General features: G+C 43.4%; 1 protein-coding gene across 2 annotated transcripts in view; it reads left to right on the forward strand.

Annotated features, from left to right (window-relative positions):
* The first annotated feature begins 67 nt into the window (after nt 1-67).
* ACVR1 (activin A receptor type 1) overlaps nt 68-17,545 on the forward strand; it is a 126,833-nt gene continuing 109,355 nt past the window's right edge. For both annotated transcript variants that reach the window (XM_067741872.1, XM_067741870.1), the window contains exon 1: nt 68-200. The gene's annotated coding sequence lies outside the window, so the exon portion shown is untranslated. The remainder of the gene's footprint in view (nt 201-17,545) is intronic.

Genomic DNA, 17,545 nt, shown 5'->3' on the forward strand with positions numbered 1-17,545 from the left:
AAAGCCCCCGGCGCCCCGCACCGGCTCGCCGCAGCCGCCGCCGCTGCCGCTCTGGGCCGGCCGCCGGCCCTCGGCCCCGCGGAGTTCCGGGCTCCCTCGCCGGCTGCACCGCCCCGCCCCGCGCCGCGCCGACCTGCAGCGCCCGGCTGGCTCGCACTCCGCCTCCCCCGGCTCGGCCCCCCGCCGCCGCGGGACCAGAGGTTAGTGCAGGTCGTCGGCCGCGTCTGCCGGAACCGGGAGGACCGAGGGAAGAGGGAGCCTAGCGGGAGAAGGGGCAGGAATTGGGGGTGGGAGGGTGGGCGTCTGAGGTGCCTCCCCCTCGCTTTCATTCCTTTCTCCCCCAAGCCGATTCACTCTCGGTGGGGGAAGCCGCCGCGGAACAAAACTGTCTTGCTGTGGGCCTGAACTGCCGGTGGGATGTGGCAGAGGGCAGAGGCGCGGAGTGCGGTGGTCTCTGGTTTGCAGTGTGTGTGTGTGTGTGTGTGTGTGTGTGTGTGTGTGCGCGCGCGCGTGTGTGTGTGCGCGCGTGTGTGCATGTAGTGAACTCCTTCAGGGTGCGCGCCTCTGACTTGTAAATCGATCTGACCGCCTGGCCACGGGGCTCACCTTCCTAGCTGAGCTTGGTAGAGAGTAAAGGGATGGGCGAATCACCCCCACCCTCAAAATATCCGTCTCTTCCAAGAGGAATTTTCTGCTGGAAAGACAGCCAATAAACTCTGCTCAACGCCCTCCCTCCCTCCGTTCTTCCTAGCTGCAGTTTCAAAAAGCTTGAAAGCCAGGAATGTGGGATTCATCTTCCGATCCCCAGAAGGCAAATGTGGTTACAGATGTTGCACGGTACTTTGCCAAGTTTAAAACCCTTTCTTCAACACGGTCACCAAAACAGCGAGGCTAGACCCTTGGGTGCGCTGGGGAGAGATGTGGGCCTCTGGGGCTGCCGGACTCCCTAACTTCCGTCGGGTTCTAGACTGCCTCAGCTCTGTCCAGTTTGTGCCACATAAGTCTCCCACTCTCCCCAGACTCCCCTTCTTTTCTCCGGGAGCTTTGAACGCTCCTTGCATGGGAGAGAAACTGTAGAAGAAGCTACTTAGCGAAGAAAACATTCCACTTAGTAGGAAAAGAAAAGTCTTGGTTAAAAAGTTGTGCTTAATGTGGCTTTGGGAGAGAGGTAGCAAAGTAATACAATGGGTTTGTAAATTTTATTGGGCTTTCTTTCTTTTTTGAAGTGTGTGAGGTGGGAGTTCGATGATGATGAGAAAAGGGACTGATCTCATACGTACTTTGTATATTTTTGAAAAGAGGCCCTGGCATTTAGACACGGACTTAACCCAGTGGTTTTAAAGAATCCTGTCCCACAGATGCAGACTGCTCTGACAGCCCAAGGAAAGGCGGTGGCAAAAAATAGACACCACCTCCCTTTTCCCCCCAAAAAATTCTTCCTGGAAAGGTGGTGGTAAGAAATTTCAAGAGCTGGGCTGATCCAAGTGGCGAGCCTTAAATGGAAACACTATAGTATGTCCTGGCACTTGTCTCTGGAGGTGGGTGGCTGGCAGGGGGCCCGGGCTCGGGCAGCCAGCAGACACTAGACTTGTGCTGACCTCAGACACTGGCCTCACCACCCAGTTTTACAGTGTGCTTGAGTATGAATTATGGATCTGCACCATGTCACTGATGGGGACACAGGGGTTGGGAGGTTATCTTAGGCCTGGTCAGGACTTGGATCACCTGGCTTCTAAGACCAAGTCTCCTTTCTTGTGATTCAGTTGTTTTTGTTTTCTGTCCTGGGATTAAAAAAAAGTCTTTTGAGGCTGAGATGTGTAGGCCTTAGACTGATTGCATTGTGTGTTGGATAATCGCATTTCTACCGTCACCCCTTCTGAAAATACTCAAAGGTGGTGAATGATGTTGCAATAAATTCTGCATAGATGGCAAAAAAAAATCAAGGGCTGGGATGGGTTCATTCTCTCCTTTTCTAGAAGTATGGGTAAGTTTTACTTGAAATGGAGAGAGTGGTTTTAAATAAAACTTGATATAGGTAGTAGTTTTACAACTTTCGTACCTTGGAAGAGAGTGATCATTTGAATCCGAATAAGTTTCTTGTTACCTCTAAGTAATTTAAAAGGATACTAAGGATGCAGAGTAAAGATGGAGGAGTATGCCATATTCAGGAATGTGGCGAATTAATTTCAGAAGTGAGGAACTTAATTCCGTTAATAGTACTGTAATGTTTTGTTTCCAAAGCAGTGATTTACCAAATTTTGTGCATTTGTCGACAGAACGGATAATAGTGATTGAATCAGTAAATAGAGACTATGCCTCTATCTTACCCTAGATTGCACAGAACTAGTCCCGTGATGATCGTGATAGGCTTCTAGGTAAGGTTGGATTGAGTAGTCCAGCTTTCTGGGGGAGGGAGGGATGGGGTAGAAATGGATTTGAAAAATGATCCTGCTATTCAAGATCACGAGGTGAAGATGGAATCGATGCGTAAATAGTGTACTTTAGGCAAACAGGAGCTGGGACTGGAACCTCTCCTCTGTGCTTGCTCTGCTGTTGGATCCCTGACTCTTGATTTATTTTTACATGTTAGAAATTAGGGAGAAGTAAACTACTGATGGTGGGACAATCCTCTGATATGTTTTGAGTGAATTTAATGAGAGATACGTTGATTTGGGGAGGAGGTGGACTGGATACAACATGCCAGGCACTGTGCTCAGCTCTTTACACGCACTTTTTCATTATATTTTCACAACAACCATATGGTTTATTATCATTTCATTCCTTTACAACAAGAAATAGAGGCTTGGCAAAATTAAGTTGCCCTAAGCTGTAGAGCTAGTCAGTGGTGGAGTGGGGGATTTGAACCAGGAGTTTGTGGGACTGTGGAACCCATGTTCTCGGCCATTCTTGCCAGTGTTTGCCAAAGGTCATTCGTTTGTACACTGTCTTCATGAGTTTACCATAGATAAGTCTGTCTCAGTCTATTAATTAGTTAGTATTTGTCTTTAAAGCAACGATTCACCTTAAAAAAAAACCCTTTAAGACATCATCTTTTAAGAAGAAACAATATAACACTGCTGTATTTGGAAAGCCAACTCACTGGTTATGATTAGGAAATAATTCTAAAGATGCATTCATACTTTTTCTTAAAAAATTATTTATTTAGTTAGTTATTTTTGGCTGCGTTGGGTCTTTGTTGCTGCACACGGGCTTTCTTTTTTCTAGTTGCGGCGAGCGGGGGCTACTCTTCCTTGCAGTGCGCAGGCCTCTCATTGCGGTGGCTTCGCTTGTTGCGGAGCACGGGCTCTAGGCGCGCGGGCTTCATTAGTTGTGGCGTGTGGGCTCAGTAGTTGTGGCTCGCGGGCTCTAGATTGCAGGCTCGGTGGTTGTGGTGCATGGACTTAGTTGCTTCGCGGCACGTGGGATCTTCCCGGACCAGGGCTCGAACCCGTGTCTCCTGCGTTAGCAGGTGGATTCTTAACCACTGCGCCACCAGGGAAGCCCAATGCATTCGTACTTAGATTGAAACCCAAGTTCAGGACAATGAATTCCGTGTGTGTGTGTGTGTGTGTGTGTGTGTGTGTGTGTGTGTGTGTGTGTGTGTGTGTTGCGGGGACCTGGGGATTTGGGTGGGGTGGGGGAGGTAGGTAGATGATACAGTATTGGGTGATATTCTTGTTTTTGGATTAAGTGATGTGTTCATGGGTGCTGATTTTATTTTTAGACTTTATAACCTACATACACGATGCATACTTTTTTATAAAAAGATAAAGGAAATTAAACACATAACCATTAACATAATGATTACTTGGGGAGTATGTCACTGCACTACGTAGACTTAGCTTGGTGCCCGTGTGAAGTAGGCACGCAAGAACTGTTGGCTGATTGACAAGACCCCAGGTGATAATTTTAAAGTAAGCTGATTGTTGTCATACCTGAATAAGATTGCGGTATGTCTCCCCTGCCCCCTACCCATTTTCTCCTGCTTCCACTCTCATTTCCAATATCGTGACTAGAATAATAGCATGGACTGTTGCGTGGTCTCTCCTGACTGCGGTTATGGGAGACATGGGCTGGGCTGAAGCTGGCATTTCTCAGCATCACCTTGTCTTATATATCTAGTGCTCAGGATGGGGCAAAGAACGCTGTCATGAAGTGTTAAAACGCTTTCGGTTTTACCCAGTGTAAGTGTGACCGTTCAGACTGGGAAGCCGCTATTTACGTTAAAGCGGTGCCTGGCTAAAACGTTCGCGGCATTAAACTGGCGAGGCTCTGAAATGAAACCATCAGAGATTTTAATTGGAGTCCACATAGTCTCCTGTTTTATTTTCCCAAGCAAATATTGGGCACTGCGGCTTTATTCCTGGAAATGAGGATTTGAATTGGGTTTCCTGGTACAAAATGCTTTCTTTGATCTCTTGGAGTGAAAACTTTGTGTTTCTTTCTGTGGCCAACTCCAGCTCTTAAAAGAACCAAATGGAATACTTACCTCTTCTTTTTTACTACTTGGCCGTAGACTGCTCTTGCTTGCCATGCTAGTTTAAGAATCAGAAATTACAAACCAGGATTTGTCTATTGGGACAAATAGAGACCCAAATTAAAGACCCCTTGTGAAAGAGCTTCGTCAAGAGTTGGTGTGGTCGGCACATCACAGCCTTTGGTTCAGATAGAAGGTAGTTTTACTTGAACTTATGCTCTCAAAATTAATAGGAGACCCAGCAGCTTCCTTTTTGAAGTTGAAACAAATATTTCCCCCTACCCCCAGTATTCAAACCGACTGCACAGTTGAATAATATTCTTGTGCTCTTGTATGTGTTTCTGGAAATCTGAGCTTGTTTGTATGTCTAAAAGACTCTCCTGTGATCCAGGAGAGCTTTTTTCTCCGGAGCCACCGCCACTCAGTTGTTTGATTTTTGGGTTTCAGTCTTTGACCAACATTCCACTTTGCCCATTGGAATTGCTTCATTGTTTGCTCTGGGTATTTGACCTTTATTTCTGTGACTGGGAAAGTGACTTTACATTTTAGCCTTTCCAAATTTTGTGGAGGGTCATGCAGCAGGTGAAGTTTGTTTTTGGAGGATGGGCTAGGTCAGAGGGTCCGATTTAGCACAGGTGCCCTGATGGATTTGCAGGAGTTCAGCTCTCTCATCATAAGGCTAAACCTTGGCTGCCCTATCCCTCTTTCTCCCACTTTTGAGGACAGTCAGATCCTTCAGGGCTCAGAATGGTTGGTCACTGCAAGCAAGAATGCTTCCTGGATTTTGCCTTTTGACATTCTTTTAGGGTTTGGTCATCTTCACTACTCATTCTGGGACTTGATTGATCTCTTTGAGGGCAAGGACTTCAAGTTATTCATTCCTCCATTTTTAAAGTTCTGCACAATTCTTTTCTCTTCACCAATTTAAAACTTTTCAAATTCTCTTACTGGGCTCCTTGAGGGCAAGGACTGTGTCGTATTCGTCTTCCGTGTATCTGTTGCACCTAATATAATACCTGGCCCGGAGTACACAGTCAGTAAATTGTTTTTTAATTGCTGAGAGAATGATTGGATGGTTGCACGTGAAAGGAGCAAAGGAAGCCAGTACTGTAGACAGTCAGGGAGGTGGTCGCAAGAGAAGATGATGCCAGACACAAGTCCTTAAGTGTGTTTGGGAACCAGGGACAAAAGACACTCTAGGTTGAACGAACTGTTTTTTTTTTTTTGTTTGTTTGTTTTTTTAGCGGTGTGCGGGCCTCTCACTGTTGTGGCCTCTCCCGTTGCGGAGCACAGGCTCCGGACACGCAGGCTCAGCGGCCATGGCTCACGGGACCAGCCGCTCCGCGGCATGTGGGATCTTCCCGGACCGGGGCACGAACCCGTGTCCCCTGCATCGGCAGGCGGACTCTCAACCACTGCGCCACCAGGGAAGCCCTGGTTCCTTTTTTTGATTGTTTTTGGAGTTCAGGATGCCACCTCTTTTTTTGGGGAAAAATATCTCAACTAATTTTTCCTAGCCTGCAGAGCCAGGACTCCTGCAGTACCATGTGTGTGGCTGGGACTCAAACACTGGTGAATTGACTCCTCGACACTAACTTTCTCCTGTTGCATATGTTCTCAAACAGTTGACCGTGAAAATAGTGTGGTAGACAGTGCTGATGTGAGAGGTGGATGACCTCTTGGGAAAATGGACAGAATCCAAAGTAAAGTCCTCTTTCGGTAGGTTTTTAAGGGCTGATTTGAGTGGGTGTCCCACGTAGACCTTTTCCACTCGAACGTGTGACAGCTGGGTGCCTTGCTCATCTATGAAAGCCGGATGGGCCTTTGTGGCTACCATGCAGCATGGATGCCATTGAAAATAAGATTGCTCTAGTTTTTGTTTCTTTTTTAGGCATTTATGGAAGAATTATTGACTGAACTAAAAAATAACCTTGAGTTTGAAGAGAAATGTGCAGAGGGGATAAAGGAAGGTAGGGGTAATCTCAGACAAAGCTAGATATTAGATGTGGGATGATACTTGGCGTTTGGAGAGCAGGTACTGAGAAAAATGTGCCGTAAAAAGAACTTGAGGAAAAGCATTTCTGGTCTAGAGGGGATAGGTTGAGGAGCTATTTCAAACCAAGTTCTGAATCTTCACTTTTGTTGTGATTGATAAGTGGTGTTACACTCTGGGTGAAAATCCAGTGTGCTTGTTCACTCTCCTTAAGTGATAGTTCAGTGCTTATAAGCAAATAACCACCAAGAGAGCCAGAGCTTTTGGACTTGTAACTTGAGGTCAGGGACTGACAAGAGAGAGAAATATATGGAGGGACAACCAGTAGCAAGAAAAAGTGTAGGTGGTTTTCTAGAGTGACTCTCACCTTCCTCTATGGGAATAGGAAAGTGGTAAGGGAAAAGTGTGCCGAATGATACATATATATATATATATATATATATATATATTTTGCGGTGTGTGGGCCTCTCACTGTTGTGGTCTCTCCCGTTGCGGAGCACAGGCTCCGGATGTGCAGGCTCAGCGGCCATGGCTCACGGGCCCAGCCGCTCCGCGGCATGTGGGATCTTCCCGGACCGGAGCACGAACCCGTGTCCCCTGCATCGGCAGGCGGACTCTCAACCACTGCGCCACCAGGGAAGCCCCAAATGATATTTTCTATAGGCTTTTTTGAGCTTGAAGAACTGAACTATTGTGCACAACAGGTGGCAAGAACAAACATTCTCCTATTTTATGAGTGTGGCATAGTAAAAAATGGAAAATCTTAGTCCCCAGAGATTATATAAACGCAAACGTTCTATTTGAGTATTTTAAAAACATTTTTGACTCTCAGCAGTTGAGTTTATATCATGACTGAGTGCACATACACACATACGCATGCATATTAAAGATAAAGCTGGATTACACATTTTACAAAACACTATTGCAATGCTTTCTAATTTCTGTTCAATTTTTGTTACAAAAAATTCTGGTCTCTATCTACCAAATTGATTTCACAACTTGCTAATGGGTTGTAAGCAGCTGTTTAGAAAAACCTATTCTAGGTATTGTGAAAATCAGCCTTAATTTGTTTATTCTAATCTGGGTGGGAATTCTGGTTTTCTTCTTGTATGAGTCTCAGTCACTTTGCAGATGGTCCGTGCCCCTCTGCTGCTCCCCCATCATCCCCCCAATCCTGGTGTTCTTCTCTCTGTGTAGGGGTCTTTGCTTGTTTCTCCAAATCAGATTAAAGTGACTAATATGTGTTTTGGACCAGCTTCAAGCGTGCATCATTATCTTGATCCCAATCAGCATCGAAGTTGGGACTAATTAATTTAAACTGGTGGCAGGAGCCACTTAGCTCCCTGTTTATTTAGATTATGTTTGAATGGGAGGGTGACTTTTCACATAATATGGGGACAGCAGGAGTGCCTATGCAGAGAGAGAGAGAGAGAGAGAGAGAGAGAGAGAGAGAGAGAGATGGGGAAGATACCCCTGTACATTTATTGTTCAGAAACGCAACACGTGGTTAGTAGGGTACAGCTCTTTGCATTCAACGATGTAAGTAAGAGCACAGTCCCATGGCGGCGACCATCACTGTTGTCATTGTCCTTATCATTAACATTTCCCTGCCCTGCTGCTGCTTCTGCTTCATCTTTTCCCCCTCTTTGTCCTTCATTTATTAAGCATTTGTCAAGTTCAGTAAAACCAAGTTGATCTTAAGGTGCACTTGAGTAAGGGGTTGAAGAATCACGCATGTAACTATAAAGGGCAGAACTCTGAGTATCCTGGTCACAAGATACAGGGGGATAAGGATCAGCTAACACCTTTGAGGAAGTAGCTGTTTGGCTGGCCTTGGAAAGAGGTACCATTTTGGTGTTATCATTTGGAGAGGTATCTATATGTGTGTAGACTGTGGAATAGGCAACATTCCAAAACCAGGGAATGGGGCAAGTAAATACAAGATAGTTGGCTTTTGTTTGAGTCAAGTTGTAAAAAATAGAGTTGTACATATATTTTCTAAAATAAATTTATTTATTTATTTTATTTTTGGCTGTGTTGGGTCTTCGTTGCTGAGCACAGGTTTTCTCTAGTTGTGGTGAGCGGGGGGCTACTCTTCGTTGTGGTGCGTGGGCTTTTCATTGCGGTGGCTTCTCTTGTTGCGGAGCACGGGCTCTAGGTGCGCGGGCTTCAGGAGTTGTGGCATGCAGGCTCAGTAGTTGTGGCTCCTGCTTTAGAGCACAGGCTCAGTAGTTGTGGTGCACGGGCTTAGTTGCTCCACAGCATGTGGGATCTTCCCGGACCAGGGCTTGAACCTGTGTCGCCTGCATTGGCAGGCGGACTACTAACCACTGTGCCACCAGGGAAGTCCCAGAGTTGTACATATTTTTAATCACCAGAATCAGACTCAGTGCCTTGAGGTGTAGCTTCTTGGAGAGGCATTAAGACCTGAGACATCGCAAAGGAACAGCAGATTCATGTCTCTGAGTTTGCACTAATTTCCAGGCCAAAGTGTCCTGAGCAGAATGGCCAGTGCTGTTTAAATGGTTACATTGCATACCCTGTCTCACTTTTATTTATTTTTATTTTTTGCCAAGCATATATGGTAATTCCTGGAAGTTATAAAAGTTAAAAGCTCTTTGTGATGTGATTGGTGTACCTTGAGGTGAGAGCACTTTAGAAGAAAACTTAGGGAGATTCAGAGCCAAATTATGGTTTCCTTTGAATGTCAGACTAGAGGTTTTAGACTTGATTTTTAAAGAGCAGCAATAAGATAATAATACCTGTGAAGGAGGACCTGATCAGGCCCCTACTTGCATTCTCTCATTTAAGGCTCATACAACTCTGTGAGATACTTCATCTTATTATCCCCATTCTACAGCAGGAGAGACTGAGACTCAGAGGGGTGATGGAGGATGTCTAAGGTCCCACGCCTGAGCTTTAACCCATCCCCAAGTCACCATGCTTTATAGCAGAGGTTGAAAACTAGATGGCCCGTGGGCTGAACACACCTCAGAGTTGTGTCCTGTTTGATACTGCATTCAAAACATTTTTTTAAATGGTTGCCAACATTTAAATATGGGGAAATTTCCCACAAAAAGTCCAAATTTCCACCTACTCCTGTAAAATTGAAAGCTCTGGCAGCAGCAGGCCCATATTCCTGCAGGAAACCTGTGATTGTGATTGTGTCTGTCTGAGGGGACGTGTGTGCTGTGTTTACCACAGTCCTGGCTCATCCTGTTTTCCTCTGGGTACTGAGGCCCAGCATCAGTTGCTGTTTATTCTTTATTTCTTTAGACTCCTAGCCTGCCTGCCTCACTACTGTGTGCTAACTGCATTGTCCCTTATAGGCATATGAGTGTGAGACCCCTGTTATATAGCCTTCCGTTGGCAACTAATGATTAGTTTAGTGGTGAAGGTAGATGGCCAGCACCTAAGAGGAAATGAAAGTAGGTAGAATTGGGTTTTGGGCTGGAGAAGCTGTAGAGTGAATGAATCATTTTTTGTGAAGAGAGGGAGGGACGGGTGGTGGACAAACGTATCTGACTTTTGGAACCTGGGTGACTAGGAGAATGGTGTTGATCTTAAAAGAAAGCAGAAGGTTGGTAAGAGGGGCTGGTTTGAGATGGGGCATGGCACTAGCATTGAGGTTCTGGTGGGACACAGACATAGAAGAGGGCTTAGCTGAGTCTAGTGAGTTGACAGGAGCCCTGTCAAATAGGATACTGGAACCCTGGAGATAAGGGCTTGGAGCTGTGGAAGAGGATGGAAATGCCTTTTGGAAATGGGAAGAAGTGGGCTAAGGTCTGAATGATAAAATGAACCAGGTACAAACAGTTCAAAGTCTCTTATTGACTTTTTTGGGTCAAGTTCCCTGTCTTGCAAATAAACCAAATGTTTATCCCGACAAAGGAGTACAATAACAATCTTCAACTTTTAAACTTGGGAACTAATGAACATCTGCTCATAGAATCAAAGGCAGATATGCTTTTTGATGAGTGACACCTGTAACTTATGTTTATGCCTATTTTGCTAAGCCTTATTTAGGTGAAAAGGATTCAAGCAATGACTTTTTCTTTTCTTTTTGGTACACAGGTGATAGAAAATGTTCCTGAGATGGGGGGAAAATGTCAGAGAATGGTTCAGTTTAGAATGGAATGTCCTTTTTAAATTCAGATGAGGTGTTTTTTTTTTTTTTTCCTTCTCTTGGCTTGTTTGTTTAGGATTCCCTCCAACTCATTGTTACTTAATCAGTTTAGGTCCACCTCAGCTACTCTCCTTCTCCCCTGGTTCCCTTTTAATCCCTAAGGGTCTTATTGTTTTAGGACATTCTAAGCACTGGTGGAGTGAATCTTTTTCAGATGTGGATATTGAACATGGAAATCTTCCAGGAGGGCGTTTCTTTTGTTCTCATAAAGACTTTTATCTTGGACATTTCAGTCTCCTTTTTGGGCCATCTTACTCTTAAAAATTTTTTTTTTCAAATTGGTGTTTTTATTTCTAATACACACATAGCTTTATTTCATTACATATATATGTTAATATGGGTTCTTATAAGTTTTTTCTTAAAAATCATATATATATATATATTTTTTTTGTGGTACGTGGGCCTCTCACTGTTGTGGCCTCTCCTGTTGCAGAGCACAGGCTCCGGATGCGCAGGCTCAGTGGCCATGGCTCACGGGTCCAGCCGCTCCGTGGCATGTGGGATCTTCCCGGACCGGGGCACGAACCCATGTCCCCTGCATCGGCAGGCGGACTCTCAACCACTGCGCCACCAGGGAAACCCCATATATTTTTATTCATTAAAATATTTTCTGTTCTAGAAACGAAATTCATGTTACGTTACATGTGCTCAAGGCAAGACTTGAAGTATAGGAAGGGTATATAGTGAAAGGTAACTTTTGTCCACCAGCCTTCTACTTTACCTTCCTGGAGAAAAACCATGATTAAAACTAATTGTGTATCCTTCCAGTGATAGCTTTTACATTTACAATACTAATGTGTTTTTCCTATACGTTGTATCATAATGTGCACATTTCAATTCTATACCTGACTTTTTAAATTTAATTTATTTTGGAAATGTTTTGCTATCACTACCGTGGAGTTTTGTCATTCTTTTGAAAGGTATTTCGTTTTGTGGATGTATCATAATGTATTCAGCTAGTCTTTCGCTTGTTATTTTAGGTAACATTATGTGTTACAATGTTTCAGTGACTGTCTTTACATTTACTACTATATCTACATATTGATTTAGATATAGAGTATATGTAGATGCATCTGTCTTTCTGTCTATCTCCTGTATATCTGGGGGTAAATATCTAGGATTGGAATTGCTGAATTAAAGGATATTTACATTTGAAATTACGGTATAGGTTGTATTATGAATTGGATATTGGGTTGTGTCAGTGAAGCAAAATGGCATGGTGGAAATGAGGAAGTAACCCATAAGACTCAAGCACTAGTCTGTCCTCTGGTGTAAACCAATTTTGTGGCCCAAGAAAGTCACTTTATCAACCTTTCTCTTTGTGGTACTTTTCTTTCCTCATCTGTGAAGAAAGGCATAGACTCAGCTCTTTCTAAAGTTTGATAATTTGTTGATTCTCTCAGTCTTCCTCCGTTTTGGTCCTTCCAGTAAGTGGAGCTCGATGATTTTTTTTTTTTTTCCTGTGTAAGTTTGAGTCTATGAAGAACCCTGGGCTTTGGGAGCCTTGCTAACCACAGCTTTACTTTGATTGTTTTAAAGCACTGGGTCTGGTTTGTGCTTTATGTTAAAAGCAGAGCTTATATGGTTGGTTGTCTCTCTCTCTCTCTTTTTCTTTCTTTTCTTTTTTTTAAATACGGTGAGTGGTAAGTAGGCATTAGCGACCAAGAAACCCATATAGTCAGCTTTCTATTATTGATCAAGAATAGAGGCAATGGATTTTTAGACTTAGGGAAAAATATTTTATTTTTATAATAGCTTTCTTAAAAAAGCAATAGGCCTATAATAGACAGTCTTTAAGAAACAGCAACATTTTATTTATGACTTTGGAACAGACCAGAGCAGACTGCTTTAGCTCTTTCAAAGTATTTTATAATATGAAGAAGGTAAAATAGAGGATTATTTAATATTTTAAGGTATTTAACTGGTATAGGTTAATAAGATGATTGGATTTCCTGGTGGTTACCAAATTAGATGTATTTAAAAATTCAAAACCAAGTAAATAAAATGTAATATAAAATTCATGTTTATTCCCTGTACTGCATTTTTTCTTTGGAATTGGTTCCCCTAAAATTAAGCAACATGCTTGGATTTTTTCATTTGAAAGACTTGGAAATTTTGGGCTGCTAATATAAATGTAATTTTTCTGGAAAAGATTTTGAGCCCTTGGTTACTCATCAAAAAAAAAAAAAAAGCACTACAGCTCTTTAAGTATACAAATTTATTCAAGTCTCTGTAGAGTAGCGAAAAAGAAAAAAATGGAAATGACTTAAATGTTCTACAATAACCTGTAAAGGTTAAGTATGTATACACAAAGACTGTGTGTGTGTGTGTGTGTGTGTGTGTGTGTGTGTGTACACTGTTAGTATATCTGTGGGGTAAATATTGAGAACAGGGACTATGTCTATCTATTACTCCCTGTGTGTGTATCCTGTCCCTAGTTTACTGCCTTATCCATTGTAGGCACAAAGAAAATTTTGGAATGAGTAGAATGACCATGGAGGTTATATAAAACAACATTAAGTAGAAAAAGCAGGACACTAAAACAGTATAATTCCATATACATAAATTATGTACAATTCCATAAACATAAACCACAGTACAATTCAGGTTTGTAGTTATATACTATATGGATATAGAGAAAAAAAGACTAGTAGGAAATAAACTGGAATGTTAATAGCTATTATTTCTGGGCTGTGCGGGTCATGCATAATTTTGAAGAGAAAATCTTTAAATACAAAGAGGTGAAGTAAATATTGGAAGATTTTTGTCACCTTGATAATATATTTTACCCTTTCAGCATTAAAGGTGGTCACCTTACCTAAAATGATGTATTACAATACTGTGGCCTTTTCTCCTCTTGAGTAAAATGTACTTTATCTCAGTAGTGTGACAGGTTTTATATCTACTTTAGAATTAAATTATGTTCTGAGAGTTGGACTTTCAAGAAACCGGTTTTAATTTCACATCAGTTGAAGGTAAAGGGCAGTGAAAGTATATTAGATCTGGTACAAGTGTCTAATTATAATTATTGACACATTTTCGAATGCTCTCTTTCTTAAGTGTGATACATTGCCCGTGATTTTGACAGCTGTGACTACATTAAACCTGCTCGAGTACTCTTCACAAAGGTTTGTTTAAACTTAGAATTGTCAGAAGGATTCTCTGTAAAGTAGATGAACGCAGATTTAGAGGTCAACGGTGTTGCATTTTCCACTGTGCCTGGTGATTTTAGTCTGTTAAATGTTAATCAGAAGATTATCTGGGTTTCGTTTTCACTTTGAGAAAATTGGGAATTTTATTGTTTTGTATCCTATAAAAAAATAGGCGATGATAGTCCTTTGTGGTTTGACTCTGTGCAATGATAGCATAAAAATTCTGCTTGTTTCTCTTGCTGGAGATCCTCAACCACAAAACTCCAAGCTGAAAATTGGATTCTGTGTAATAACCTCATTTTCTAAAAGTCTTCCCTAGACCAAGTTCATGCATTTCTTTTGTGTAGCCACTCCTTCCTTCTGTATAGATTTGTTGACTAGCTACCGTGTGCTAGGCCCTGGGAATATAAAGACAGAAAGGCTGTGAGAGAGCTCCGTTTGGGAGAGACAGAAAAATAGTCAAGCTACACCAGCGTGAAGCACCAGAATGGAGCTGTAAACATAAAGTTGGAATGTGCAGTTCTGTTTGAGAGGGCAGCAAGGTCGTCATCTCAGGATAATCATGTTCTCAAGCATCTTGAGGGATGAGTAGGAAGGCATCGGGTGGGAAAAGGGCCTTCGAGGCACAGAGGCTTGTAGGGAAGATAGCATCCTTTAGAACTGAGTGTGACCAGAGCCATGCTACTTAAATGTGGTCCTTGGATCAGCAGTAATGGCATCATTTGGGAGTTAGCCTCACTAGAAATGCAGAGTCTGAGGCCCACCCCAGTACTACTGAATCAGAATCAGCACTGCAACACTATCTCCAAGTGATTTGGGTGCTTCTAAAAATTTGAAAAACATTAGAACACAGGAAGGGAAAAGATGGGAGAGCTGGGAAAGTAGACCACTGCCAAGGAGTTTGGCCTTTTTTTTTTTTTTTTTAAGCATGAACTTGATAATGAGGAAGTGACATTATCAGATTCACTTTTTCCCAGAATTGCCTGGAAGTTCAAGTGAGGCAACATTTAACAAAAAGTTTCTTGAAACCTCAATCGTATAGTGCTCCACAAAAAAGGTCCTCATATGAGCTTGAGAAATGCAGGATATGTCCTTCTCTCAGACACTGTAAATGACCAGAGTGCACTGGAAGTTCCGAGAAGCTGGCGTTGAGGAAAACCATTAATTTAATCATCTATCCTGGGATATCCCTGGGGTCTTTCAAGTTTATTCCACAGTGGAACCCTTTATAGCCACACAGCTGTTCACACCCCAGGGAGAGTGGATGGTATTTTGCTGAACATGTTTTGGGAAATGCTAGCACTCATTCCCCAAACTTCAGAGGCTGCTTCATCTGAGTAGCGTGACCAACTATCCTAGTTTGCCTGGGACAGAGAGCTATCCTAGGATTTTCAGTGCTGGAATCCTGGGCCAACAAGGGTGCCCTTGGGCACCCTTCCTATTTGTTTACCATACCTTTGACTAATTACTTCATTTTTCTTTAAATGGGCACAGCCTTTTTCCATAAATACCTGTTTCAGGTTCATTCTAATGGAGTCATTCCCAAATTCGTCTGCACATTGGAAGCATGTGGGAATTTCCAAACCTGATGCCCATCCCCCTGCCCAGGGGGATTTAATTGGTCTGGGATGTATTTTTAAAGGTCCCCAGGTTCTTCCAATGTGTATGAAAGTCTGTTCAAAGCAACTGTCCTTGTGGAAATGTGGTCTCGATGTGCACCTTAAGAATTTATTTTAATATGTAATAGGAAAAACATTAACCATTGGAAAGAAAAATAAATTAAGAACCATGGAGCATCATGTTGGGGGACCACCAGTAGAACATGTCCCACACTTCGGGGACACTCATGTGGAGGCAGGGGAACAGCAGTCTGGTCAAGAAACAGTGACAAATGTGGCTGGAGAGGACAGTAGAGATTTCAGGGCTGTTGAGGGAGTTGAGCTGACTGATCTGCTCTTTGCGGTGAGGTAGAAGGAGGAGAATCTCAGCTTGCAGCGGGGGTGGGCAGCGATCACAGAACAGAATAGGGAGGCGCAGGGGATTCTATAAGGGGACAGGTTCAATTTGATAAGTCCTGCTTGAGCGGCTCTGGGACATCCAGGGGGAGCTGTCAGAAGAAAAGTGGTCATAGCTCGGGAGAAAGGGCTGGGCTGGAGACCACTGAGAGCTTCTCCAGGTCCGGGCATGAAGTTCAAGGTGGGGATCAACCTGCCTGGGGAGAAGGGCTGAGGGGGTGATCTGCCCCGGGGTCCATGGGGTGAGTGCAGGGAGAAGGGCCGAGTCTGGGAACTGGGGGAGCGGGAGGGACGTCAAGGGGAGTGTCTTCTTCATCCACCTGGAGGAAGGGGAGGTTCTGTTCTCCCAGGGAGTCTTGTGACCCAAACGGATAAGGGTTCTCCAGGGCAGTTTGTCTTGGTAATCTAGGGTGGCATTAGTCCTGTTTGTGTAAGTTTAGCATGAGGGAAGAAATGAGATTAGAGTGGGTTGAGAGGGAGAAGACTTGCTAGAGCAAATGACTCTAGAAGTTCTAACTGCAGAAAAAGCCTGGCATAGCATGGGGCCTTAGGGAGTAAATCTGGGTTTGTTTGGGGAGTAGCCATCTTTGTGGTTACTCATGGACGTGACTTCAACAAGGAATAACGATTACAAGGAATATTCAGATATTCACAGGAAAATTGCCAGAACTCTCCGGAGCCCCATGAAACTGCTTTAGTTTCAAGTCATAGCCGTAAACCTTTTCTCCCCTCCTTTTCTTATTATTCCCTGGACACAACAATATCAAGTTCTGAATTTATATGTTTATAAATGTTACTGACTTTTTTTTATGGTTGATGATAAGGCAGCATATGATGAAGTATTCAACCTTCGTTCCTACGTAGCTCACATTTGTGGAGGGCTTTGCAGTTTACCAAAACACCACCACATCTTATGTGAGCCTCTAAATAACCTTTGCACAGAAGGCAGGGCCAAGATTAGTATTTTTCCATTTTACAGGAAAAAGAAAGAGAAAACCCTGAAGTTTAAATGTATTGAAGAGGACTTGCCCAAGATTAAAGACTTGGTGAGGGATCAGTCAGTGACGGATGCTGTATGGAATCCTGGTCTCCTGGTGCAATACTTCTTCCATTATATTTGGAGAGGGATGGGAGTGGAGAGTGTGTCTTCTTTTTTTTTTTTCCAACTAGTTTGTAAATTCCTTGAGGACAGAGACCTTATGTTCACTGTTGAGTTGTTTACTGACTCTTCCACTCACTGCTTTGCAGGGACCTTGGGAGGCGGTGGTGGACACGAGCGCCCATTGGTCCAAGCGTCCACTCTCAAGGGCCTTCACATTGGTCTTGACATTACTTTTGAATGATAGAGCCCCAGAAATATACCGACAGGATTGAAAGGAGGCATCCTGGATCATACAGCTTTGGACTTGTGTCTCATTACTGGACCGTGTAATTATCTTGAGACCAGCCCAGTAATATTGCCTGGCATGTTTTGTAAATATTTAAAACATACACAGTTTTTGTCACTCTGTCTTGACATTTCTTTACATAATACCAGAAGTCATCACAGTGGAAGAGGCCCAAACCTCTGTGGACTTCAGAGGGGCCCTCCTTTATGTATGAGATGCTCTGATGAGCTGAGTGGAGGGACGCGGGGATGAATCAGCTCCTCTCACAAAGCTCACAGCTTTGTTGAAAGCTGATCTTGTTTGGTAGCCCTTACAGGGCACACAGTGGGCCCTC

The sequence above is a fragment of the Pseudorca crassidens genome, chromosome 6, assembly GCF_039906515.1.
Source record: "Pseudorca crassidens isolate mPseCra1 chromosome 6, mPseCra1.hap1, whole genome shotgun sequence".
NCBI lineage: Eukaryota > Metazoa > Chordata > Mammalia > Artiodactyla > Delphinidae > Pseudorca > Pseudorca crassidens.